We start from the raw sequence: 26,499 nt of genomic DNA on the forward strand, positions 1-26,499 counted from the left end.
TTGGGAAATGCAAGTAAGTGCTGGAGAGTCGGTGCAAAGTGAAATAAAAGCAGTTTTACACAAGTTTTAAAAGCAATTTTTCCAGTTTCTAAAGTGCGTGACTCCCGGCTTTTCGCCTCAGGAGGTTCGAGTATAATGCGGCGCTAGTTGTCAGTGCTCGTATTTATACTTGGCGAGGGGTGGGCGTGGCCAACAGGGGTGGGCGTGTCCCATGGCTCCTCGAGGCCGGTGATGGCGGCGTGCGAGCGATTCCTGCCCCTAACAGCGTTTAGATCGGCTGTTTTGGGAAATGCAAGTAAGTGCTGGGGAGTCGGTGCAAAGTGAAATAAAAGCAGTTTTACACAAGTTTTAAAAGCAATTTTTCCAGTTTCTAAAGGGCGTGACTCCCGGCTTTTCGCCTCAGGAGGTTCGAGTATAATGCCCTCTAGCCATGGCTCAGGCCTACCATTGCAGAGCATATGTGTGCAGTTTTCCCTGCTACTTCAAACTGGCAATGTAATCCTCTTTGCAGGCTTAAACCTTCTGTTTCTATGCATTTAAGACACCCAAGCCTAAGGTAGGTCCTGTATCACCCACAGGATGGGGTGCTATGTGTTTAAAGAATCTATGACAAAATATTGGCTACAAAAATATCTACCTACCAAAATATCGCAACAAAAATATCGATGCCATTTAAATCGAGTTCCTATCTCTAACAAGGTACGTAAAAAAATATCAAAAAAATAATATAGATGTCAAAAATATGGTTTTTTTTAAATAAAAAACATGGAATATTAACAAAATAATACTTATACATTTAATAAACATAGTTAAATATATATCATAATATTTAAAATTAATAAATAATGTAATAAAAACTAATAATAATAAAGATATATTACATAGTATATACGTCATTAATAATACCTCTAATAAATTATTTTAATAACTTATAAATAAATGAAAATATAATAAATTACAAATAAATTTATATACATCAAATAATAATATAAATAACAATTAATAAAAATGTTAAAAAAATTGAATACATTTTGGATAACATACAGGTACAAATTACTATTCCCACTCCAGAGAGTGCAACAGTAGGGAAAGTGTTGGATAGCGTAGGGGTAACAATTACTATTCCAACTCCAGAGAGTGCAACAGTAGGGAAAGTGTTGGATAGCGTAGGGGTAATAATTACCATTCCAACTCCAGAGAGTGCAACAGTAGGGAAAGTGTTGGATAGCGTAGGGTAACAATTACTATTCCCACCCCAGAGAGTGCAACAGTAGGGTAAGTGTTGGATAGCGTAGGGGTAAAAATTCCTATTCCAACTCCAGAGAGTGCAACAGTAGGGAAAGTGTTGGATAGCGTAGGGGTAACAATTACTATTCCCACTCCAGAGAGTTCAACAGTAGGGAAAGTGTTGGATAGCAGAGGGAAAACAATTATTATTCCAACTCCAGAGAGTTCAACAGTAGGGAAAGTGTTGGATAGCGTAGGGGTAACAATTACTATTCCCACTCTAGAGAGTGCAACAGTAGGGAAAGTGTTGGATAGCGTAGGGGTAACAATTACTATTCCCACCCCAGAGAGAGCAACAGTAGGGAAAGTGTGGAATAGCGTAGGGGTAACAATTACTATTCCCACTCCAGAGAGTGCAACAGTGGGGAAAGTGTTGGATAGCGTAGGGGTAACAATTACTATTCCAACTCCAGAGAGTGCAACAGTAGGGAAAGTGTTGGATAGCGTAGGGGTAACAATTACTATTCCCACCCCAGAGAGTGCAACAGTAGGGAAAGTGTTGGATAGCGTAGGGGTAAAAATTACTATTCCCACTCCAGAGAGTACAACAGTAGGGAAAGTGTTGGATAGCGTAGTGTGGAATTTTAGTTTGCGAGCTAAACATCATCTGCGCCAGCTTGTCTCCCACGTACGACGTGCACGGCAGCCATTTTAGGTATCATGGTCTCCCTGTCCACGATCGATCGCCAGCGCGCCCCTCTGACCCAGCAAGCATCCTCCGCGCACCCTGGCTCCCCCTCCCTCCCCCTCATGAGCGTAACCCTTCCGCATGACCCTGTCCTTGGGAGTCACGCCAGCGCCTGACCAGCACCTCCTCCCCCCACCCCCATGAATGCCCCTCTGTTGATAAACCTTCTCTCCGCACTCAATTGTCCACGCGGCATGAATACCACTCCTTTGATGACCTCTTACCCCATGTCCGACTGTCCACACAGGTCCGAGGCCATTGCCTAAGCCGGGAGATACCATTTACTGCCCCTCATTGTATGGAATCGCCCCTCTTCAAAGGACACACTGTTGATCAGGGCCTCCCCACCCCCTGGGATATGATCAGGCGCACACATCCTAAGACTTGGCGAAACACTCAGCTGCGTGATGACCCCCTCCTCTTATCAGCAGGTTGAGGACCTCTATTGTGAAGGTATATGGGGGTGGGATTGACACAAGGATTATGGGGATGTCTTTTTCCTTGCTTCACAATGTTATGATTGTAATAAAGAAAGGTCACATGCCATAAACCGGTGTATAAGAGGCCAGGCCTCAGAGAGGCTGTTAGAGCACCTCGAGACGATACCTTGTTGTCCGATCTGATGTGTTCTGCTCCGTCGGAATAAAACTTCTGTTTCCTGCCTTCTGGTCTCCGGCGCCTGCCTCATTGCTTGGTAATTTGAATGGTACAAGGGCGGTTAGCGCCGGGCAAATCTTGAAAAAGGTCATAGCCCTACCTTTTTCCACAATTGGCGTCCCAAAGCGTGGGGCCCATCAGCGACACGTGGATCCAGTGGGAGAGGTCCCGACGACAGAGTGAACGACTGCAACGATCGGGAAGAGCTCGTGTCCGATAGACCCTCGTCTGACAGCCGATCATCCGACCTTCACTAGTTCCGAACAGACCTCTCTCGAGTGATCTACGGTCCTGACTGGGAACCATCAGGAGTGCCACGGACATCACGAAGAAGAGAGGACGATCAGGCGCTGGATTCAGAAGACAGGAAACCGTCCATGCGGTCCGGGTAAGGTCGTGTAAACACGACGAACTGAGGAATAATTGTTTTGTTTGGATAATACTAGTATTACGCTTTGTTGAACCCTCTGGAGATTCACCATCTGCAAACGGAGAAAACAACAGGCTCTCTCTCTTTGCAAGCAGTGAAGGATAGGTAACGCAGACTTTTGTCCCCATTGTAATCCGTCGTGCCTATCTTCCTCCCCCACTGTTTTCCCGAACTGTCGTTCGGGGATTATTGTCTGGAGATTCTTTGTCTGCAAACAGGGAAGAACAAGGTCTCTCTTTGCAGGTAGAGAAAGGGTGGGTAACGCAAACTTTCCGTACCCACTTATTCTCCCCACTGATTGTTTGATTGACCGTACATTAAGTGTTCGGTATTGGTTCTTTTGAGGTATTCACGGCCTACAAACAACGTAGAATAGAAAATTCTGTCTAGTCTTTGTCCGCCGTGATAAGATAGGTAGTGCAGACCTTTGTCCCCGTTGTAACCCGTCATGCCTATCTTCTCCCCACTGGTTGGTAGCCTGTACAGCCCGGACCGCTTATTAGAGATGAACCATCCAGCTCCACTGGAGGGCACCCCTAATAAGGACATGTTCACTAAGCATGGACTAGTCGCTATAGCTTATACTAAGTTATGGCATAAATATACAAAGAAGAACCCTGAAAGTCAGTGGCCACTGATAGGTTCCTTTGATGAAAATAAAATAAAAACATTGGAAATAGCGCTCCAGAAAAATAAGACCACGCCCACTATGCTCGATAGTATAGGCATGTGGCGCAAAGAAACGGAACAACGAAAGAAAAGAGAAGAAGCAAAAATAGGGAAAGAATTACGAAAGGCAGCCCACCTAGCCGCTAAGCAACTAGAAGAAGAAATAAAAGAAAGAAAGGAAGCTACACAAAACCAAGAATCAGGGTCGACAGGTCAATGCCCTGTTAGGACCCCCTCTGCGCTCTACCCTGAATTGCCCTCCAAACAGCGGGCGAACGATGAGTTACTACTAGGTCCCCCAATCATCTACATGCCCCCACCGTATGCCCCCTGCCAACAACACCCGCAGGCTCTAAGTGCAAACGAGAGCGATCTTAGTGCTAGTGCACCAGCCGTCACGGCCTCTGCACCAGCCACATTAACAACATCGTCAGACGACCCTGAGGCTAGCAAACAACCACCAGCCAGACCAAATAGGTTGAGCAAAGATGAGCGGGATGGGATCGACAAAATAGCAAAAACCTTAGTAGAACGAAGGGAAAGCGAAGAATATACAATGAGCATATATAATTCACATGCCGACAGCCACAGACGGCATTTCATTTTGCGATTCAGCTACCACACCCTGAACGCATATGAAGATAGGTATCAGAGTAAGGGCCCCGCTAAACTAACAAAGCTGTATAGGAAGATTGATGTTGGAGATGGGACTGAATGTGAGGCGACGGAGCTCTTCATGCAGATGCTTGAGGTCTTCCGCCACCTCATGGAGCAAAAACCAGAAACCAAGGTTACAGTCCCTGAAACGACCTCAGTAGAAGTAGCCAATACTATGATGCCCATCAGAGAGGCGGCCCCTTATTGGATCCCACCACGTGGCCAGGGAACAAACTATGATATTAACGATGCAGATGCAAAAGGGAGAGTTGTGTACAATTGGGTTTACCAACCATGGGACCGACAAGATATCCTAACCTTTAAACAAACTCTGCCCGATTTAAGAAAGAACCCGACAGCATTTTATACCGAATTAGGCACAGCCTTGGGTTCGACAATAATGACTTTAGCGGACATTGACTTGTTCTTCGGGTTATGCCTGCCAGCTGACGTGTGGAAGCAAATCCGGAAGGCTGACCACACAGATCTGTTTGGGCATACCTGGGACCAACTCGGTAAACTAGATAGACAGCGAGAGCCAGGAAGGAAACCAGTAAAGGACATACTGGAGCTCCCAGACAAACTAGTTCAGAAGTTAAAGACGCTGATCCTAGAAAGAAAGGTAGACTGGTCGATAGTCACGGCCTGTCGACAGAAACCCCAGGAAGATGTGTCAGAATACTTCTCCCGATTCGAGACAGTGTTCTCCGACTACAGTGGCCAAGACATGACCACCGCAACCGGATAACACCTGTTTGTGCAAAATTACGTAAAGGGCCTATCACAAGAGGTCTCCCAAAAACTGCAGACGAGCGAGAGTAGTTGAGGGGCCTCCAAACCCGCAGCTATCCTCCAGATGGCTCAGTATTACGAGCACCAAAAGAATGAGAATGATAGGGCGTCCGAGAAAAAGAAGAAAGATTTAAAAGAAAGGGTAATGATAGCCCAGATACAAGGTATAGCGGCAGGACGGGAACCCCAAAGAGGGAACTACCAATCGACCACCCCCAGAAATCTACCTCCTAAAGATCACACCCCAACACCCCACACTGGACGGAGAGACATTAGCAATGACCAATGCGCCTTCTGCAAAGGGTTCGGCCATTGGAAATCCCAGTGTCCGGTTCTGCTAGAGATGAATAGAAATAGGGACTCCAGGGATGTGGCAGGAGGGCCGAGAAATAGAGTACCAGGACGAGGGCACACTAACGACACCAACAATGACAGATCAGGGAGATTGAACACATTTGACCGTCCTCGGCAGAACCAATATCAGCTGTCCGAAGGTGAAAATACCCCCGACTTTGCATAGGACTGCCAGGGGCAAGGGAGGGATCCAGTCGAGCTCTGTGTTGACCAGCAAGGTCCTTACGTCACCGCTAAGGTCCTGGGTACAGAGTCTCCATTTTTGGTAGACACTGGGGCGACACGTAGTGTGTTATCGAAACGACTGATTCCAAGGGCACCCTTGTCTGGCTCACACATTACATCGATAGGTTTCGATGGGACGCCCTCCACTAACCCCCTGTCCGTACCTATCACCTTCGACCTAGAAAGCAACACCACTGACACGACATTTCTGCTCTCCTCCAACTCCCCTGACGCCATTATGGGTATCGACTTACTGAAACATTTTCGAGCCACCATTAGATGTTCCACGGATGGAATCCGAGTCATCCTGTACGACAATCCGGACACACCCAAATCTTGCCCTGCACGACACATGTGCTCCATAACTGACACTGACCTGTCTTTACTTGACACCCTGCCCCCGTACCTATGGGCCAAAAATGACTCTGATGTGGGACGAATGATGATTGACCCTATTCATATAACTGTAAAACAGGACGCTATGCTCCCGAAACTCCCACAATATCGGATATCCCCCGAGGGCGAGAAGGCACTGGTAGCGATCATTCAGTCTCTGGTAAATGCAGGAGTGGTTGAAGAAGTGGTTAGCAACGTCTGCAACAGCCCAATCCTACCTATTGTTAAGAAACAAGGTGAAGGAGATGAGAAAGCGTATCGCTTCATCATCGACCTGCGAGAGATTAACAAAGTGGTTGTACCCCAATACCCTGTAGTCTCGGACATCACCACCATTCTGACCCTCATCCTGTCCACTGCCACCACCTTCACTGTTATCGACCTTAAGAATGCGTTTTTCTCTATCCCCATCCATCCAGACAGCCGTTACCTCTTCGGCTTCACCTTAAAATCCCGCTCGTACCGATTCTGTAGAGCTCCCCAGGGGTACACTGAAAGCCCGAGCATTTACAGCCAGGCCCTCAAAAGACAGCTGGATGCCTTCCAGCTACCAGATGGAGTGGTGTTGATCCAATATGTTGATGATATCCTTTTGGCGGCAGACACCACCCCCCTCGCAACCACAGCCTCTGTCCAACTCCTACACTTTCTTGCAGAGAATGGCCATAAAGTTTCCAAAAAGAAATTACAGTTCTGCCAGCCACAAGTGTCATACCTAGGCCATCTCCTGTCCAAAGAAGGAAGGAAACTTACACCCGACCGAATCCAAACCATCCTAGACACCCCATCCCAAAAACACAAAAGCAAGTCCGCTCTTTGGTTGGCCTAACTTCTTTTTGCAGACAGTGGTTACCTAATTACAGCCTCATTGTGAAACCACTACTTACCCTGTTGACCAAAGATGTCCCCTTCCCGCTTCCTTGGACCACTGAGTGTCAAGCCTCCTTTAAGGAATTACGGGATGCGCTCTGCTCAGCACCCGTCCTAGGGATCCCGGATTACTCCAAACCCTTCTCCCTCTTCACTCACGAAAGGGAGGGGTGTGCATTGTCTGTCCTAACTCAGACAATTGGTCCTAAGCAGCGCCCTTGTGCCTACTTCTCCGCCACTCTTGATCCTGTAGCCAGAGCTTTACCTGCCTGCCTTCGAGCAGTAGCTGCCGCTGCTGTCTCTATCCGTCAGAGTGAGGGAATCGTACTTTCAAACTCCCTCACCGTGTTAGTACCCCATGCAGTCGACACCCTTTTGAACCAAACCAAGACTCAACATTTGACTAGCGCACGACTGACAGGGTATGAACTGACGCTGCTTGCTCCCCACATCACACTAAAGAGATGCACGACTTTGAATCCTGCCACATTACTGCCCCTGCCTGAAAATGACCCTGACGTTCCTCCCATACACGACTGTGTGACCCTCACGGACGAACAAACTAGGAGTAGAGTTGACCTCCGAGACACTGCTTTCACTGACCCCGATGGAGAGCTATGGGTAGACGGCTCATGCATCAAACTCCCAGATGGCACCACTTCAGCTGCCTATGCAGTAACGACAGCCCGAACAGTAGTTGAGACAGCCTGCATCACACAACGATCTGCCCAGGCAGCAGAGCTGATAGCCCTCACACGAGCATGCATCATAGCCACAGGGACCACCGCGAACGTATATACAGACAGCCAGTATGCCTTCGGGGTGGTTCACCATTTTGGACTCTTGTGGAGGGAGAGGGGATTCCTGACGTCCCACGGCACCCCTATCCTCCACGAAGATCTAGTCTCCGCCCTGATTGATGCAGTTCTCCTCCCCAAACGATTAGCGGTGATCAAATGTCAGGCACACAAAAGGGTGACAGACTTAGTCGGACAAGGGAATGCACTGGCCGACATCACTGCACGAACCACAGCTGAGAATAGGACGGTGACACGCATGTATGTGACCAGGTCACAAGCAGAGAAATGGACTGACACAAGGGAAATGATCAGAGACATCCAGTCGGCCAGCACCCCTCACGAACTGACTAGGTGGGCGGGGATGGGTCTGAAGGATGATGAGGGCTGCTGGCGAACAAAAGATGCAGACAAATGGTTGCTACCTGACTCATACCTGATCCCCATACTGACAATGGCTCATTCCCCCGCACACATAGGATCTGCACCCATGATCGAACTCATTTCCAAAGTCTGGCACAACGACAAAATCCCCGACTCAGCCAGATGCCTAGTCCAACAGTGCCTTATCTGTCTGCAACACAACCCCGGGAAAGGAACTGTGGTACCCCGGGGAGGGTTTGGGACCCCCAATCACCCCTTTGAGGTCCTTCAGATGGACTACATCCAACTAGAGAGATGCCAAAGCTTGAAGTATGTACTAGTCATCGTATGTGCCTTCAGCAAATGGGTAGAGGCCTATCCAACCCGTGACAACACTGCCATGACCACTGCCAAAGTACTACTGAAAGAATTCTTCCCTCGCTATGGCCTTTGTCGAATTTTATGGAGCGACAATGGCCCCCACTTCATAGCCGAGGTTATCCAACTAATCCTAAAGGGGTTGGGGGTGAAACAGAGATTCCATGCGGTCTTCCACCCCCAATCCGCCGGCCTGGTGGAACGCCATAATGCCACACTGAAGCTGAAATTGTCAAAAATAGTGGCAACCACCGGACTTAGATGGCCAGACGCTCTCCCTCTGGCCCTGCTATCGATGCGCTCCACTCCCACCAAGCATCATTTGACCCCCTACGAGGTTGTATTTGGGCGACCGATGAACCTCTGGACCGCTCCCAAGCCGACCTCCATTCATGACGTCCCGGACGTCCTACTGTCTGATTATTTGTGCAAATTAACTAAAACGTTGTCTGTCATTCACCAACAGGTGCAGCAGGCCATCCCCGATGCTTCCAGGGGCCCCGGCCACGACATCCAACCGGGAGATTTCGTGTTAATACGAAATTTCCAGCGGACCAAGAGTCTGGAACCCCGGTGGACGGGCCCCTGGCAGGTGCTGATCACCACACGAACGGCGCTTCGAGTGGAGGGGAAGAAGCACTGGCTGCACGCACATCATTGCCGGAAGGTCTCTGCGAATTTGGCCACGACAGAAAACGTCAACACCCAAGAAGAGCTCCTGAACAAGGACCGACCGACATTGAACTGTTATCCCGATACTGGGGCACTTGAACTTGCAAAATTCTCTGATCCCACTGTGCCATCCAAAGAAGGGTATTTCCTGCGTCGAAAGGAGGGAGCTTCGGCTAAGTAGGCCACGGACTAAGTTGAATCTCAGAACGGTGACCTAAGCACAACCAAGGGTTTCCGGGAGAGAAGCTAAACGAAGTCTGTGGTTCTGCTCACTACCGAGCCCCTTGAAGGTGATGGAAGCGCCAGATAAGAAGATGATGGAAGCGCCAGATAAGAAGATGATGGAAGCAACAGGAAATACCCACTATAGAAACCCAAAGACTGACAATTTGCACAAATCAAAGACAATCGCCCTTTTTATTGCCTTCCTCTTCTGCCTCCTCCTCATGACCTCCTTCTGGATTCTGGAGGAAAGCACACCGGCTCATGAGACATTGCTACCTACTGCACAACCAACACCCCTGAAAGAGCATCACCTAATCCCTCTGTCGCCCGAGCTGCAAGAAAGGCGCAGGGAATTCTGGAACAATTCCTTCGTGCAATTGCTGCACCAACACAACCTTGCTGCCAATGCCACGAACTGCTGGATCTGCGGGTTGCTCCCGCATGCCACTGGACACTCCATCCCCTTCATCCCTTCTCCTTTCTCAGTTCACGACTCCTGCCTCGCCTGGTTGATCCTCATGCAAGAGAGCCACAAGGACAACGCCACCTCCAGCCAGACAGTGTCACACTTCTACTCTGGTTTCTGGTTGAACAAAACCGAAAAAACCTCTGCTGCCTTGTGTCCTGCGCTCACCGGCGCCACCTTCCTTAAAGACATTCCAGCCAAAGAACGTGTTGAAGTACAGGTACTCCACAATCCGGCTAGATCCACGTTCTCTCATCTGCAGAAACAAGCTACCGCCACTCTGACTGTGGCTCTGTCTGTTATTAATGTCACAGGTCTCGTGTGCCTCGAAGGCCAGGGATCACAGCCGGTGGGTCGCAGTTCCTGCCGAATCATTAGAACATTGAACTCAGTTGACCCCCCTTCTTTTGTTGCTTCTCCAAACATGTACTTTGTGTGTGGCACCAAAGCTTACACCTGGCTCCCGAAAGGTTGGAAGGGTATCTGCTACATTGCCTTCATCCTCCCCCCCACGTATGTAGCCCCTGCTAACCATCACCGGCAGAGGCGTGCAGATGACATGGAACAAGCCGACTCCACTGGAGCTCAGTTCTTGGATGCGGCAAAGGGACTTGTTCCTCTGTGGGGCCCAATGGCAAACAGCCGCGCTATCCGACACCTGACTCAGGCAGTAGAAACAAGAATCAACATCACGGCTGGCATCCTCGCTAACAACACGGCGGAGCTTCAGGCGGTCCGCCTTGTGACCCTTCAGACCGCCTTGTCCTAGACGTGGTCCTAGCCGACCGAGGGGGAGCATGCCGCATTATCGGATCTAGCTGCTGCACCTACGTGCCTGACAACTCGCCTTCCGTCTACAAGGCAATTGAACACCTCCGCAGACTTTCCTCGGAGGTTCACCAAGAACAAGAAGGATGGTCGCTTGGAAGCTGGTTTTGGGACACTTTGAGGAACTGGGGTTGGAGGTTGTTTTCCTTCGTGCTGATACCTGTTGTGATATTATGTGGGTGTTGCTTAGGTATCCAATGTCTGCCATCCTTGTGCGGCCTTGTTTCTAACTGTATGTGCCCAAAGACTTTGGACTTCCGAACTGAGCACATGAGTCCCCTCCACGAAGTAGAAATACGTGGCCTTATGGGGATAAATCCGAACTGACAAGTTGGCGAGACATGTTAAAAGGGAGGACTGTGGAATTTTAGTTTGCGAGCTAAACATCATCTGCGCCAGCTTGTCTCCCACGTACGACGTGCACGGCAGCCATTTTAGGTATCATGGTCTCCCTGTCCACGATCGATCGCCAGCGCACCCCTCTGACCCAGCAAGCATCCTCCGCGCACCCTGGCTCCCCCTCCCTCCCCCTCATGAGCGTAACCCTTCTGCATGACCCTGTCCTTGGGAGTCACGCCAGCGCCTGACCAGCACCTCCTCCCCCCCCCCATGAATGCCCCTCTGTTGATAAACCTTCCCTCCGCACTCAATTGTCCACGCGGCATGAATACCACTCCTTTGATGACCTCTTACCCCATGTCCGACTGTCCACACAGGTCCGAGGCCATTGCCTAAGCCGGGAGATACCATTTACTGCCCCTCATTGTATGGAATCGCCCCTCTTCAAAGGACACACTGTTGATCAGGGCCTCCCCACCCCCTGGGATATGATCAGGCGCACACATCCTAAGACTTGGCGAAACACTCAGCTGCGTGATGACCCCCTCCTCTTATCAGCAGGTTGAGGACCTCTATTGTGAAGGTATATGGGGGTGGGATTGACACGAGGATTATGGGGATGTCTTTTTCCTTGCTTCACAATGTTATGATTGTAATAAAGAAAGGTCACATGCCATAAACCGGTGTATAAGAGGCCAGGCCTCAGAGAGGCTGTTAGAGCACCTCGAGACAATACCTTGTTGTCCGATCTGATGTGTTCTGCTCCGTCGGAATAAAACTTCTGTTTCCTGCCTTCTGGTCTCCGGCGCCTGCCTCATTGCTTGGTAATTTGAATGGTACAAGGGCGGTTAGCGCCGGGCAAATCTTGAAAAAGGTCATAGCCCTACCTTTTTCCACAGTAGGGGTAACAATTACTATTCCAACTCCAGAGAATACAACAGTAGGGAAAGTGTTGGATAGCGTAGGGGTAAAAATAACATACTTATAAATAAATGCATTTTTTAACTATTAAATAAATATAAATCATTTACAAATACCAATACATAATTATATAAAATATATTTCTATTAAAACATTTTCAAAAATACCATTAAATATTATTTAATTAGCAATTAATAAATACTTAACAATTATATAATTAACAAAACAATTAATTATTTTTTTTCCTTAATTACATTTAAAAGACTTCCCACCCTATTCCCCTATAAACCCACAACCCGCTACAGAACATAATTATCAATTAATCAATTAATTAAAATAAATTACCAATAATATAAAAAAATTACCAATTAAATCAAATTAATTCATAATTCCTACTAATTAATAATTAATTTAACATAATTAAATTACTTCCCACCCTATTCCCCTATAAACCCACAACCTGCTACAGAACATAATTGTCAATTGATCAATTAATTAAAATTAATTACCAATTAATTATAAAAAATTACCAATTAATTAAAATTAATTTATAATTCCAACTAATTCTTTTTTAATTTAACATAATTAAATTACTTCCCACCCTATTCCCTTATAAACCCACAACCCGCTACAGAACACAATTATCAATTAATCAATTACTTAAAATTAATTACCAATTAATTAAAAATAATTACCAATTAATTAAAAGAAATGTATAATTCCTACTAATTAATAATTAATTTAACATAATTAAATTACTTCCCACCCTATTCCCCTATAAACCCACAACCCGCTACAGAACATAATTATGAATTAATCAATTGCTTAAAATGAATTACCAATTAATTAAAAATATTTACCAATTAATTAAAATTAATTTATAATTCCAACTAATTAATAATTAATTTACCATAATTAAATTACTTCCCACCCTATTCCCCTATAAACCCACAACCCGCTACTGTACTAAAATACAAAATTACTTAAAAATAAATTAAAAACATTATAAATACATAATATTATACACAAAAATAATATAAAAATTGATATTAGTAACATTGAAATTATTAACATCGATATTACTAACATCGATATTTAACACTTCGATATTACTAATATCGATATTAAATCTATCGATATTACTCACCTTCAATATTATGTCCCTTCGATATTTAAACTTCGATATAATTGTATATCAATATTTAAATATCGATATTTTGTCTGCATACCGTGTTGAAAAAGCAGAACATATACCTTTAAGTTTTACGGATCACGGACAGAATATCGAGGAGCAAAATATCAACCTGTCAAAATATCGTGGAGAAATTATAGAATGCCAGAATATTGAATTGCAATCTACAAAAAGGTAAATACAAAAATATCAAATCCCAAATATTGTTGTGAATAATATAGTGTGTGAAAATATAGAATTTTTTAAATGTCTTAAAAGTAATGTACATTTAATTTAATTATACATATAATTAACTAAAACATTCTTAAAAATACTTAAATAACCTAAAAATTAATAGATAATTAATGCAAGTTACAAAAAAAATAAACATGCATTTTTATTATTTAATACATATATAGATTAACTTTATATTAATAAAAAATATTCAATATTTTTAGCGTAGGATAGCGGGTTGGTAAAATGTACTATTCCCACTCCAGTGAGTGCAACAGTAGGGAAAGCGTTGGATAGCGGGAAGGTAAAGACTACTATTCCCACTCCAGTGAGTGCAACAGTAGCGAAAGCGTTGGATAGCCGGAGGGTAAAAATTACTATTCACACTCCAGTGAGTGCAACAGTAGGGAAACCGTTGGATAGTGTAGGGGTAAAACTTACTATTCCCACTCCAGTGAGTGCAACAGTGGGGAAAGCGTTAGATAGCATTGGCATAAAAATTACTATAAAAGCATAGCCAACCAGATTGTATGGGCTGCAGTGTCCCAACCTAAGCCCAACACACTGCGTGATTATGTTGGCCTACCCCCTATAACAGGCCACCATAGATGCGACACATGTACATGTTGCGACTCGACTCTAGAAGGCGCGTTATTTACACACAATTCCATCTATTTGAAACATAATACTTTTACCAACTGCAAGTCGAAGAATGTTGTATATGGGATTACTTGTCCTTGTCAGAAATTATACATCAGTAAAACAAATCAGGAGATAAGATTCAGGATCTCGCAACACAAATCACAGATCCGAAAAATTTTTACAAACAGCCCCATTGGTCAACCACTGTGGAGAACCGGCCTTACGGGCCGGCGGCGCAGGGCATGCCTTAATCCCCGAGTTCCCCTGCCTTGTACAAAAACAGAGACACAAGACACTCTGTTGAGCGTGGAAGCCAGGTTTATTTGCTGCAGCTAAGCACAGTTGTCCCAGAAGTTACACTCAAGGTGGATTCTAAGGAGACTGCCACTTCAATCCGTGGCGCTAAGTCTTTTATAGGTAAACATATTTACAATCATTTACACCTTTCGCATATAGAACGGACCAATGGGAAAAGTTGGAGTTGTCTCGCCATTTGGAAGCTTGAAGCAAGATCCATCTACCCATTGGATCCCATCCGGATCCACAAGTGGTGTGTCTTTTAGATCTATTCTGCCTTTTGTTTCCTCCTCTGTTCGGAGAAAACAATCATGCTGTTCTTGAATGCCTTTCTCATCCGGAATGGGCAACAACGTTGCTGGGTTCAAGGTATTACACCGCCTGATGTGTATATGGCTCGCCAAGAGCGTCAGCTTATATCCTTACAAACGAGCACTCGTGAGGTGTTGTGTTTTAGTCCTATTCAAAAGAGTATTTACTGCATGTGGTACCATAACAACAAGAATGTTGTCTAATACCAATCTAGCAGATTGACAAATAGAAATCGCTGCCGCGGCTGTAGCTCTGAGACAACTAAGCAATGCCTTGGCTACTGGATCCAACGTAGCCGAAAAATAGGAACATGGCCGTTGTTTGTCTCCAAATTGTTGCGTTAAAACTGACAACGCACAACCTTCTCTTTCATGAACGTAGAGTATGAAAGGATTACTGTACTCTGGAGTACCTATTACAGGTGCAGAACACAAAGCTGTACGTAAATCAGAAAAACTCTTTAGGCATTCGTCAGTCCAAGGGAGAGGTTGTGGCCTATCTTTCAACGTAAGTGCCAGCAAAGGTTTAGCTAACAAAGAAAAATTCGGAATCCAATGTCTACAATATGAGGTAATGCCCAGAAAGGCACGTATCTCTCTCTGTGTGGTTGGCTGAGACATTTGTGCAATCACTTGAATTCGTTCTGGGGTCAAGCGTCTTTCCTCCTTCGACAAGAGATGACCTAAGTAGGTAACCTCTTGGCGACAATATTGCAACTTAGAAGGTGACACTTTATGGTGCATTTCAGACAAATGACGCAGAAAAGAAACCGTCACATCCTTACAAACATCCTCCGAATCAGCAGCAATCAGCAAATCGTCAACGTATTGAATCAAAGTGGCACCTGGAGGCAGAATGAAAGCATCAAGCTGAGATTTCAAAACCTGACTGTAAAAGGAGGGACTTTCACAATAACCTTGAGGAGCACGCTTGAACCGAAAACTTCGGCCTCCGAGAGAGAAGCCAAAGATATCTCTACTTTCCTCAGCAATAGGAATACTAAAGAAAGCATTCTTTAGATTGATAACAGAAAACCATGCCGCTGAGGCGGGTATCATAGTTAGCAAAGCAGTGATATCTGGGACAACAGGAAACTGGGGGACAACAATCTTGTTGACATCCCGAATATCAATCACAAAGCGATACACAGGAGGCTGAGAAGGATCGCTGCGTTTAAGACATCATTCGGACCTGTAGCCCAAAGTGTAGCAGGAAGAGATTGCAACTCAGGCGGAAAGCTATCTTTCGATAGATATATAGGAGAAACCAATTTCTCACCCAAAGTACGACGCACCCCAGAGGGAGAACAATACAACGTTGCGTGAAGACGTTTTAACAGATCCAAACCCAACAAATTCTCTCCGCAACCAGTTGTTAAAATCAGTGGAGCTTCTAAATCGTAAGGACCAATCGAAAGAGGCAAAGGACAAGAAACTGGGTTAGCAACTGGGGTGCCAGTAAATCCTACAGAAACATTCGTTAAGCCAGTCAAAGGTGCCCCAGGGAGTTTTGAATGAATTATAGAACTTCTCATTGCACCAGTATCCAAAAGAAATGGCTCTGCAACACCTAAAGCAACTACCTCAACATAAGGCCCATTCTGATCCACTGGAACTGATACGACTCCCTTACTTTGTCCATGGCTGTCCTAACTAGAATGAAAGTCCTGAACCTCACCTTCAACACAATAATCATCATTGTAATATTGCGCAGACTGAATATTCTGCTGATCAAAATAATTCAAAGAGTCCAGAGGGGGAAAGTAACACTGTCCTTGAGGCAACGCACCTCGCCTTCTATCCCCTGGTGCTGATTGAAAACCACCACGGCCTTGCGGCCCTTGAAATCCACCATTACGCTGCAATAAAAGGTCGCAGAACAAAAGGCTCAGGTTTCTGCAGCAACCTCTGAGGCTGAGTAGGTTGCTGAAACTGACGCTGGCTAGAACGAGGGGATAAGCCTGCTGAAGAAGAACCTATGTCTTTAAATCCTTAGTCTTGTTTTCAGCCTTATCTTTTTCTTCTTTGTCCCTATTCTCATGATACTGAGCAGTGGCCAATATTTGGGCAGACGAAGAAACAGCCCAAGAGCTTTCCGAATCTTTCAACTTATGTGACAATTCTGGAAGCTGATTAAATACAAATTTATCCACAAATAATCGCTGCCCACCTTCACTACTCAAATCCTGACCACTATGATCAATAAATGTCTCCTCAAACCGACTAAAGAAATCAGAGACACTATCATCTTTCTTCTGTTTACACGCAGCTAACTTATCCCAGTTAACGCGTAAGGCAGGCATCACCATCTTCATTAAAGTAATGATCCTACCAGGCAACTGTGTAATCAAATCATCTGGCTTAGCACCACCCACTTGTGCTGCATCTGCAGCAACTATATCAGCCCAAGTACCACCTAAAGCTTGATCGTGATCCTCTCTTCAAATCTGAGCCCACAATGCTTGTGGAACTACAGTCCCCATCAGCATATCAATATCAGCCAAATTCATAATACATGCATCAACAGTCTGGGACAGCTCTTTATAATAACCGTAAAGATGCCAACAAGGGAATTTGTTCAACAATTAAATCACAGGTGATTGATCGCATAAATGTCTGTGCTTCTGATCAACTAAATTAAATGAATTCCTGCTATTGATGTAATTTGTCCCATAAATTAGGATACAGTAATTAAAATACTAAAAAAGAAAAGCTACACGGATATTCAGTTTGACAATAACTTTTTATATAAATTTGTTCTAAAAGGGTACTGTTACAATAAATAAAACTGTCATCAAAAACAAATGGACAAGAAATAAATGAATTGTTCTTAACATCCACTTGTGCTGTGGTCCAATCTTAATAAATGGATAACAATGAATCTTGCACAACCTTAAACAATGATTCAGTTGTCTGAATTCTTTAAACTTGGAAGATATGGACAAAAAAAGTCGACCTTTCGGCCTTGTAATTGTTACGTCCTTAAGGCCATCCCCAGGACAATTCAATCTTTAGAGAGTAGAGACCCCCTGTGAAAGATACAATAATCATTTTGTTACCTTTCTAATATGACACTAAAAAAAGCTTTTCTTACTCCGTGTGCAAATAAAGCGTTAAGCTCTGTCTTGATATATACTTTGTTGGCTATACCTAACCATCTACATATATTTTTATTTTTACATGAGTTGAATAAATTCCTCGTTAACCTTGTGCATTTATGACAAAAAATACCTTCATTGTCAAGCCTGCATATCGCAATCAATTTCTTATTCTGTAACACATTCAATTTATATAAACTTAGCCATGAATCGGCTTGTGAATTATTCAATCCTGTTGCTGTAATCACTTGCTAGCACTTTTAGTTGAAAACAATTTAATCCTACTGCTAGTATCACTAGCTCGTACAACAACTGATATCTGTGTCTTGACTCTTGTCTTATTTATGTGGTACCATGGAAGAATGAGCACCTTTTGCTATCCACAGACTGTCGCTTTATCAAAGAAATATTCGATATTTGTAAGTTATCAGTGAAAGACAACCTAACTTCAATAAGACATCTCCTTGTACCTATATATGTGGTACCTGCAAATTGTCTAGGTCCACACAGTTCTGGAGGATTCTGTTGACCTGGAGTTTCAAATGACCTGCCGGAAAAAAACAAGTTCTAATTGCTCATAGGGATCTAGCGGCTAGAACTTCGGCACTATACTAACATATCTGCTAGAGTCAAAACATTTTTTTTACCTTCTCTTGAAGAATATTTGTGCAAGAAAAGATGATGGGACCAACGTGTTGAATCAGCGTCTCCACAGCGTATAAAAAAAACGGATTCTTTCAGTTATGTCATTTATTTGATAGCTGGATTCTTAACTGTAGTACTTTGAGATACCTTACTATCGAGGACATTGTACTATCGATCTATATGGCTTTACTCAATTGCTGAAAAAGTCCTTATCTTTACATTAAAAAGCGGACCTGTGCCGGTGAATAGACATAATGTCAGATATTCACGCCATGTATATAATTATAGAGTAAACTCACACTGAGTAGTACCTTACGAAAACTTGCTACCACTGTGTTAGAAATTTACGAAGGGACTATGGCATACATCATCGCAAAACAGTCTGCGCACGGTCATATAAGACTCAAGTAGTAAAATCGTACTCGTTTCATTTATGGCTGACTCAACAACGAGAACCAAGTTGTCTACTTGCAGAGAATAAAATAGTAAATCTCTGGTTGCAAATATTTATATAAGGGGCATAGCTACTGAACATACTTGTTCAAAATGCAACTTCTCGAATCAAAGTTTGTCTCGATCGTGGCGTAGTCTCGCAAAAGAGTAACTCAGCTGTGACCCGCCATGCTTCCATTTAAATACCTGCTATCGCCCGCTTTTTTACTGGTGTCAGGGTTTGTAAACCAAGTACGGCAGCCATCTTACAGTGGAGTCTTCAAAATAGAGCATGCTATAGAGCATACTGTGTTGATAGTTTAGAATGTGAATGGGCTTGTGTATTTAGATACCGACACTAGGCATTCCCTATTTTGCAACTGTGGCATACTAGATCGCCATGTTTAAATATATAACTTAGAAAAACGCCACTTTTGAGCAATGTCTAACGTTATGACGGTGTATATTTTCCCAAGTTTTCTTTACTGAATTTTGGAACTGATTCAAATTTTGCAAAGTGATTACTATGTTTCACGTTATATTTATCCTGAGTGCACCATTACAAAACAATATGACTCTGCTCTCTGTCGCTTCTATATGCGCTCACAGTGTAAATAAAAGTCAAATGTCAAGTTTTCTATACTGCATTTTGGAACTGATTCAAATTTTCCAAAGTGATTACTATCTTTCACGTTATATTGATCATGAGTGCACCATTACAAAACAATATGACTCTTCTCTCTGTCGCTTCTATATGCGCTCACAGTGTAAATAAAGGTCAAAAACATTGCGACGTGTTATTCCACTTGATGGAAATTTAATAGATAATGTACATTTAACAATATATTTCAAGCAAACAGCACCTCTTATTGATTTATACTAGATGTTTATATCGTGTTGTGACCTGTACACACGTAAGAAAATACAGCAAGCTGATACAAGAATCACATAAATCAATTTATGGGTATTGACATTATCCCATTGATTAGATTTAAAACTTCCTGATAGGTGCTGGCAACTGTGATACAGTGATGAGTGTATTCAAACAACCTGAATATCAGCCCAGATGCTGCGCACAATCTGGTTTCTGTTGTTCTGTCTAGCATTTATAATTATATAAGGACAACTGTGTAAACTTTTATCCAAAACTCAAAGAGTGATGTGTTAAGATTCATCTGAGACATGCCAGTGTATGCCACTCTGTAGCTGAATTTAAACCTCGTTTAATGCTGTTCACTGCCTCTATCCAGCAATTTTCTTTCATAGTTAGGGTCTGATCCACATTTTTCTGCCTTATGGTGGGTTTCACCACTTCGATGATCCACCAGTCCATTTCCTTCTCGCTATGTTTGAGAGTTCTATAATGCTCTACCAATGGGGCATTTTCAACATTACAGCGTATCCGTGATTGGTGCTGCAATATTCTTTTCTTGGCCATCTGGGTTGTTTTCCCAATATACGGTAAACCGCAGGGACATCTCACACAATATACCACATTTGTGGTTTTACAATTGGAGAATTGTTTCAGCTCTGTCACCTTGCCGTTTAGTGTGAATGTCTTCATGTTCTTTGTAGTTTCACATGCCATGCAATGATTGCATTTGTAATGGCCCTTTATGGGTGCCAATTGTCTCATATTTTCCACAATGTTTGTGTTGCTCTGTTGGTTATAAGCACGGACTAATTTATCTATGAGATTTTGACCTCGTTTAAATGCAAATATAGGTTTAGCTTGTAATTCTGGAAGGCTATTTAGAAGGGACCAGTTCTTTGTTACTATTTTTTTCAACTGTTGAGTCATAGTCCCAAAAGTGGTAACAAGGCTTTGGTTTCTGCTTTCTCTTTTATTTCAAGAAGGGCTTCCCGATTATTATACCAAGCCCTTTTTAGGGAGGTTTTGAGAAGCTTATTTGGATAGCCTCTTGCTGCTAGTTTAACCTTTAGCTTCTTTGCTTCATAGAAATAGTCAGAGGGTTTTGTGCAATTGCGTCATAATCTGGGGAATTGCCCAAAGGGCAACTCGTCTCTCAGCGCCTTGGGATGGTGACTAGTAAATTTCAACAGTGTATTCCTCGCTGTAGGTTTTCTATAAAGGGTTGTATAGTGCGCATTGTCTTCTCCTGATTTGATAATTATATCTAGAAAGTTCATATCTTTAGAGTCTTTTTCCATTGTGAATTTAAGATGAGAGTTTCTATTGTTGAGCTGTTGATGGAATTGGACTAAAAGCTAAACAGTACCTCTCCAGATCAGAAATATATTGTCAATATATCTAAGCCAACATGAAATGTTGGCTAGATATGGATTGAGCGCACTTTTGACATGTTGTTCTTCAAAGTTAGCTACATAAATATTCGCTATATCGGGGGCATACACAGCCCCCATAGCTACCCCTTTGAGCTGTTTGTAAAAGGTTCTTTCGAACAGAATTTTTTTTTCACAAAGGGAGATTTTTGCGCAGTCAATCACAAAGTCTATTGGTACATTATGTGGAGTAGGTCGTGTATTGAGTAGTTGTTCCAAAAGACTCAGAGCTTCTGATTGTGGGAAATTTGAATATAAGCTTTCTATATTCATTGTAACCATTATCTCCTCTGTAGGGTCAAAGAAGTGATGTTCTAATTTGGTGATCACTGCAGTGGTGTCTCTGATGTAGCTACTTGCACCAACTGCAAATGGTCTGATGAAGAAATCTAAATACTCGGCCAACGGTTTTAGCAAAGAGTTACAACCCGAAACTATGGGCCTGCCGTGTGGTTTTTCAGTATCTTTGTGCATTTTTGGGAGGATATAGATTGCTGGAATGGCGTGTGCTTGATTGATCAGAAAAGAAGCTTCCTTCTCACTCAGCCAACCACCATCCAGTCCTCTTTTACTTAATGCAGCTATCTCTTTTTCCAGCCTTTTTGAGGGATCAGTTGTCAACCGTTGGTAATTAGTCTCAATGTTAAGTTGTTTAAGCATTTCTGTTCTATATGACTCTTGATCCCAAAGAACAATCCCTCCGCCTTTGTCGGCTGGTTCAATTATTGTGTTTGTTAGGGATTGTAGGTTCTTAAGGGCTGTAAGTTCTTCTTTATTGAGATTATTTTTGGCGAAGAATGGTTTTCGAAAAAGATTTTCGGTCTGGATCATGACTGCATTTTCAAATGTTACAATTTCTTTCGCCACCAAATTGTTTGGGGAAAAAAGGTCGAAGGGTGGTGTAGACCTGTGATGTCTTTGTCGATGTTTGATGGCTTATTTGCAAATACATTCTTGATCCTGATTGTCCTGAAAAATTTGTATAATTCCAGTTTTGTCTGGAATTGATTGTTCCTATTGGTGGTCACAAAGGAGAGTCCAGCAGATAACACTGAACTCTCTGCCTCACTTAGCTGATGTTGTGAAAGAATAAAGATGGGAATGATCTTGTTATCCTCAATTGGGAACCTCTCTGTTTCTACCATTCGTAGTTTTGGTTGCGAGTCTGTCTCTGCCCTGGTGTATATTGATTGCGGTACCAACCCGGTCTCGCCCCTCGTGCTCTCCGAGGTGGTCCGGACCCTCTCCTGCCCTGCCCTAAAAAAGGCTGCCTAGAGGTGGAAGGTTGAGGTTCGTAATGTTATCTTTGGGGACCTGATGAAATCTCTTCCCCGTCTGTGTCAAAACCTGTCTCTGAGAAGGTAATTCTCTTCTGTTGGTATTGATTGGAACTACCTTGATGGTTACCTTGACCCTGATAGCTCACTTGATTTTGATAATAATATTTATGGAGATAGGGATAAGTCTGTTCTTTGTTGTACCTGTGTATGTTCTTTTGCAATTTCTCAGTTTTCTTCTGAGCATTAAACTCTTCAAAGTCTTTTATTGTTAAAGATACCTTCTCTAATAGAGCTTTAGCATTGGTTATATTGGCGTCACTGGAGATCTTATTTTCCAAAGTCTCAATTTCCTTAAGTAGTAACTTGACTTGTCTGGATGCGGTTTCTATACTTAAAACCATCCATGTTCTGGAACATTTATTCGCTGCAAAGCTAAATCCTGATTTGAATACATAGTCATCTATAAAGATGATGGGGCCATTCTATATTTGCAGACCAGATGGTATAATGTTCGAATTCAAGCAGGCTGCCAAGAACTTTGCATGTAATTCAGTTCTTACCAACTTGTTTTTTAAGTCATTTTAACTGATTAAGGTCTGATTCATGAGGAAGATTGGTAACCGGACCTCTATTACCTAATACTGAAGGTCCTGATGCTATTTTCAACACATATTCATCAGAATATGTTAGAGTCTCAGCTTCAGACATAGGGTGATTTCTTCTGAAGTTGTAATGTTGTTTAAACCACCTGTTACAGTGGCCCACAGCAGATAAATATCTGCCCTAAATACAGTTATATAAAAGGTGGGTGACCCAATAAACCCTTGCGAGCTTGGGCTAAAGTTTGATACAGTAAAGATGCCAACAAGGGAATTTGTTCAACAATTAAATCGCAGGTGATTGATCGCATAAATTTATGTGCTTCTGATCAACTAAATTAAATTAATTCCTGCTATTTTTATATTTTGTCCCATAAATTAGGATATAATGATCAAAATACTAAAAAAGGAAAGCTACACAGATATTCAGTTTGACAATAACTCTTTATATAAATTTGTTCTAAAAGGGTACTGTTACAATAAATAAAAATGTCATCAAAAACAAATGGACAAGAAATAAATGAATTGTTCTTAACATCCACTTGTCCTGTGGTCCACTCTTAATAAATGGATAACAATGAATCTTGCACAACCTTAAACAATGATTCAGTTGTCTGAATTCTTTAAACTTGGAAGATATGGACAAAAAAAGTTGCCGTTTCGGCCTTGTAGTTGTTACATCCTTAAGGCCATCCTCAGGACAATTCAATCTTTAGAGAGTAGAGACCCCAGTGAAAGATACAATAATTATTTTGTTACCTTTCTAATATGACAATTAAAAAAGCTTTTCTTAAACCGTGTGCAAATAGAGCGTTAAGCTCTGTCTTGATATATACCTTGTTGGCTATACCTAACCATCTACATATATTTTTATTTTTACATGAGTTGAATAAATTCCTCGTTAACATTGTGCATTTATGACAAAAAATACCTTCATTGTCAAGCCTGCATATCTCAATCAATTTCTTATTCTATAATACATTCAATTTATATAAACTTAGCCATGAATCGGCTTGTGAATTATTCAATCCTGTTGCTGTAATCATTTGCTAGTGCTTTTAGTTGAAAACAATTGAATCCTACTGCTAGTATCACTAGCTCGTACAACAACTGATATCTGTGTCTTGACTCATGTCTTATTTATGTGGTAACATGGAAGAATGAGCACCTTTTGCTATCCACAGACTGTCGCTTTATCAAAGAAATATTCGATCTTTGTAAGTTATCAGTTAAAGACAACCTAAGTTCAATAAGACATCTCCTTGTATCTATATATGTTGCACCTGCAAATTGTCTAGATCCACACAGTTCTGGAGGATTCTGTTGACCTGGAGTTTCAAATGACCTGCCGGAAAAAAGCAAGTTCTAATTCCTCATAGGGATCTAGCGGCTAGAACTTCGGCACTATACTAACATATCTGCTAGAGGCAAAACATTTTTTTACCTTCTCTTGAAGAATATTTGTGCAAGAAAAGATGATGCGACCAACGTTTTGAATCAGCGTCTCCACAGCGTATCTAAAAAAACTGATTCTTTCGGTTATGTCATTTATTTAGCTGTAGCCCAAGCTCGCAAGGGTTTATTGGGTCACCCACCTTTTATATAACTTTATAATAACCAGCAGGATTTTTACGGGGGCCCGGCAAAGCCTGCTTAATTGCTAAAACTTCAGCTCGTTTCCAAGGGACATGTACCCATATACACTGGAAATGAGCAGGGACACCTTGAACAGCGCCCGCTTGCGGAACTGCTTCTCTCCATATTGGAGGAACTTCTCTCATAGGATAATTCTTCTTTCTCTGTCTAACTGCAGGATCAGGTTCAGGAATAGTCTGGGAAGAATATAAGGACCTAAAAGTAACAAGTGTCTTTATAGCACCCTCAACGTCAGGACCCACATTAAGTCCTTTATCAAACCTGTCCTGTATATCCAATAGACCCTGAGGAGTTAAATCCAACTCCATATCCTCCCATCCTTTAACAAGTGTGTCACACATGACATTAAAAACGTATCTCTGTGTAGGCGCATTCCACTGGAGAAAGGTACTCAATATATTGGGTACACTATACAGTGGACCATTCATCATCCATTTATGAGCGAGAGAGTCAAACACAACTCGTTCCTCAGAATCCAGAATTAGGCTACGGGATTGCCTTTGGGAAAAAGCAGGAGTCCTATTAAATGGCCCAAAGAGGGGGGGAGAAAAGACAAGAAACAGTATCAACCAACCGATTACGAATCGGAGAAGAAGTAGGGAGTAAAACTGGAGACGCAGTATTAAGCAAAGGAAAAGAAGAACTAGCCGTTACAAGAGAAACAGAAGGCGAAGGAGACTGAGGTACAGAATTTGGTGGCAAAGGAGGTGCAGACGGTAATACGGGAAGAGGCAATTGTGTAGGAGCTGGAGCTCCTGACTGAACAACAGGTTGCTGCTAACCCTGGGCGAAGAACTACGCTCCGTTCGCGGAGTTTGCGGAGTTTCGGCAACTCCGCGTTCCGCGGAGAACGCATAGCTGTTGATTACTCCGCGATCCGGTGCGTAGCGTAGTTGTCGCGCGCTGAATAACATTATGCGTGCGCGGCAATGGCTTACCTTGGTTCTGCGTTTGCTTTTTCCCGGTCGCGTCTGCCACCATGTTTGTAAACCCTCCTGTGCGACTGTGCGAACGCGAGAACGTCATTGGATGCGCGATAGCGCCATAAGGACGCGTGAGGATGTTTGTTGGTAAGATCGAGTTGCCGAACACGCAGAACCTGCAATCTTGCACAGAATAACTCGCGAGCATGTTAAAAGTTAAACCATAATAATAAATTACCATTTTGGTTAGCAAAAAAGTGAGAAACCCCTTAAAGTTGTACCTTTGGCTGTATTTTTTGGGGGGAAGGAGTCCTCTTTCTGTTTCTACTCTATTTTTGAATATTAAGGAGGAAGGGCTCTGGAGTTTACAACTTCCTGTTCCTGTCCACCAGGCTCCTCCCAGTGCTTTGTCCATGAGGTGGTCACTTTCATTTGGATTTTGAGCTGGCAGGATCACTTTCTGTGTGTGTTGGCTGCATTACTGCTTTTTTTTGGATTTTATTGAGGACTTTTGGATTTTGAATTCTCTTTTTCAAGTAAGTTTCAGTAATGTATGAGTGAGTATGATGTTGTAGACTTGTGTTTGTTTGATTTTAGATTTTTTAACTACAGTATTCATTCCTGGATTTAAATTATTGATGGGTGCCTGTACTTTTATGAGGTCCCAACTTGTATTTCTTTTTAAATTTCATCCAGGCTACATAGAGAGGTACCCATGGGTAAAATCATAATTCTGTGGTCTGTGTTTAAAGTTTTATTCAAGTTTGTAAACAAACATCATGGCTGGCATTGGATTATGGTCATCATTATGCAATAGCAATGTCTGCTGTGGAATTTCTGTTTGTGTAATTTAAATGTTTTTTATTTTTTTAAGCCAATAGCTGACCCTAGTA

Source organism: Lissotriton vulgaris, chromosome 6 (assembly GCF_964263255.1).
Source record: "Lissotriton vulgaris chromosome 6, aLisVul1.2, whole genome shotgun sequence".
In the NCBI taxonomy this organism is placed as follows: Eukaryota; Metazoa; Chordata; class Amphibia; order Caudata; family Salamandridae; genus Lissotriton; species Lissotriton vulgaris.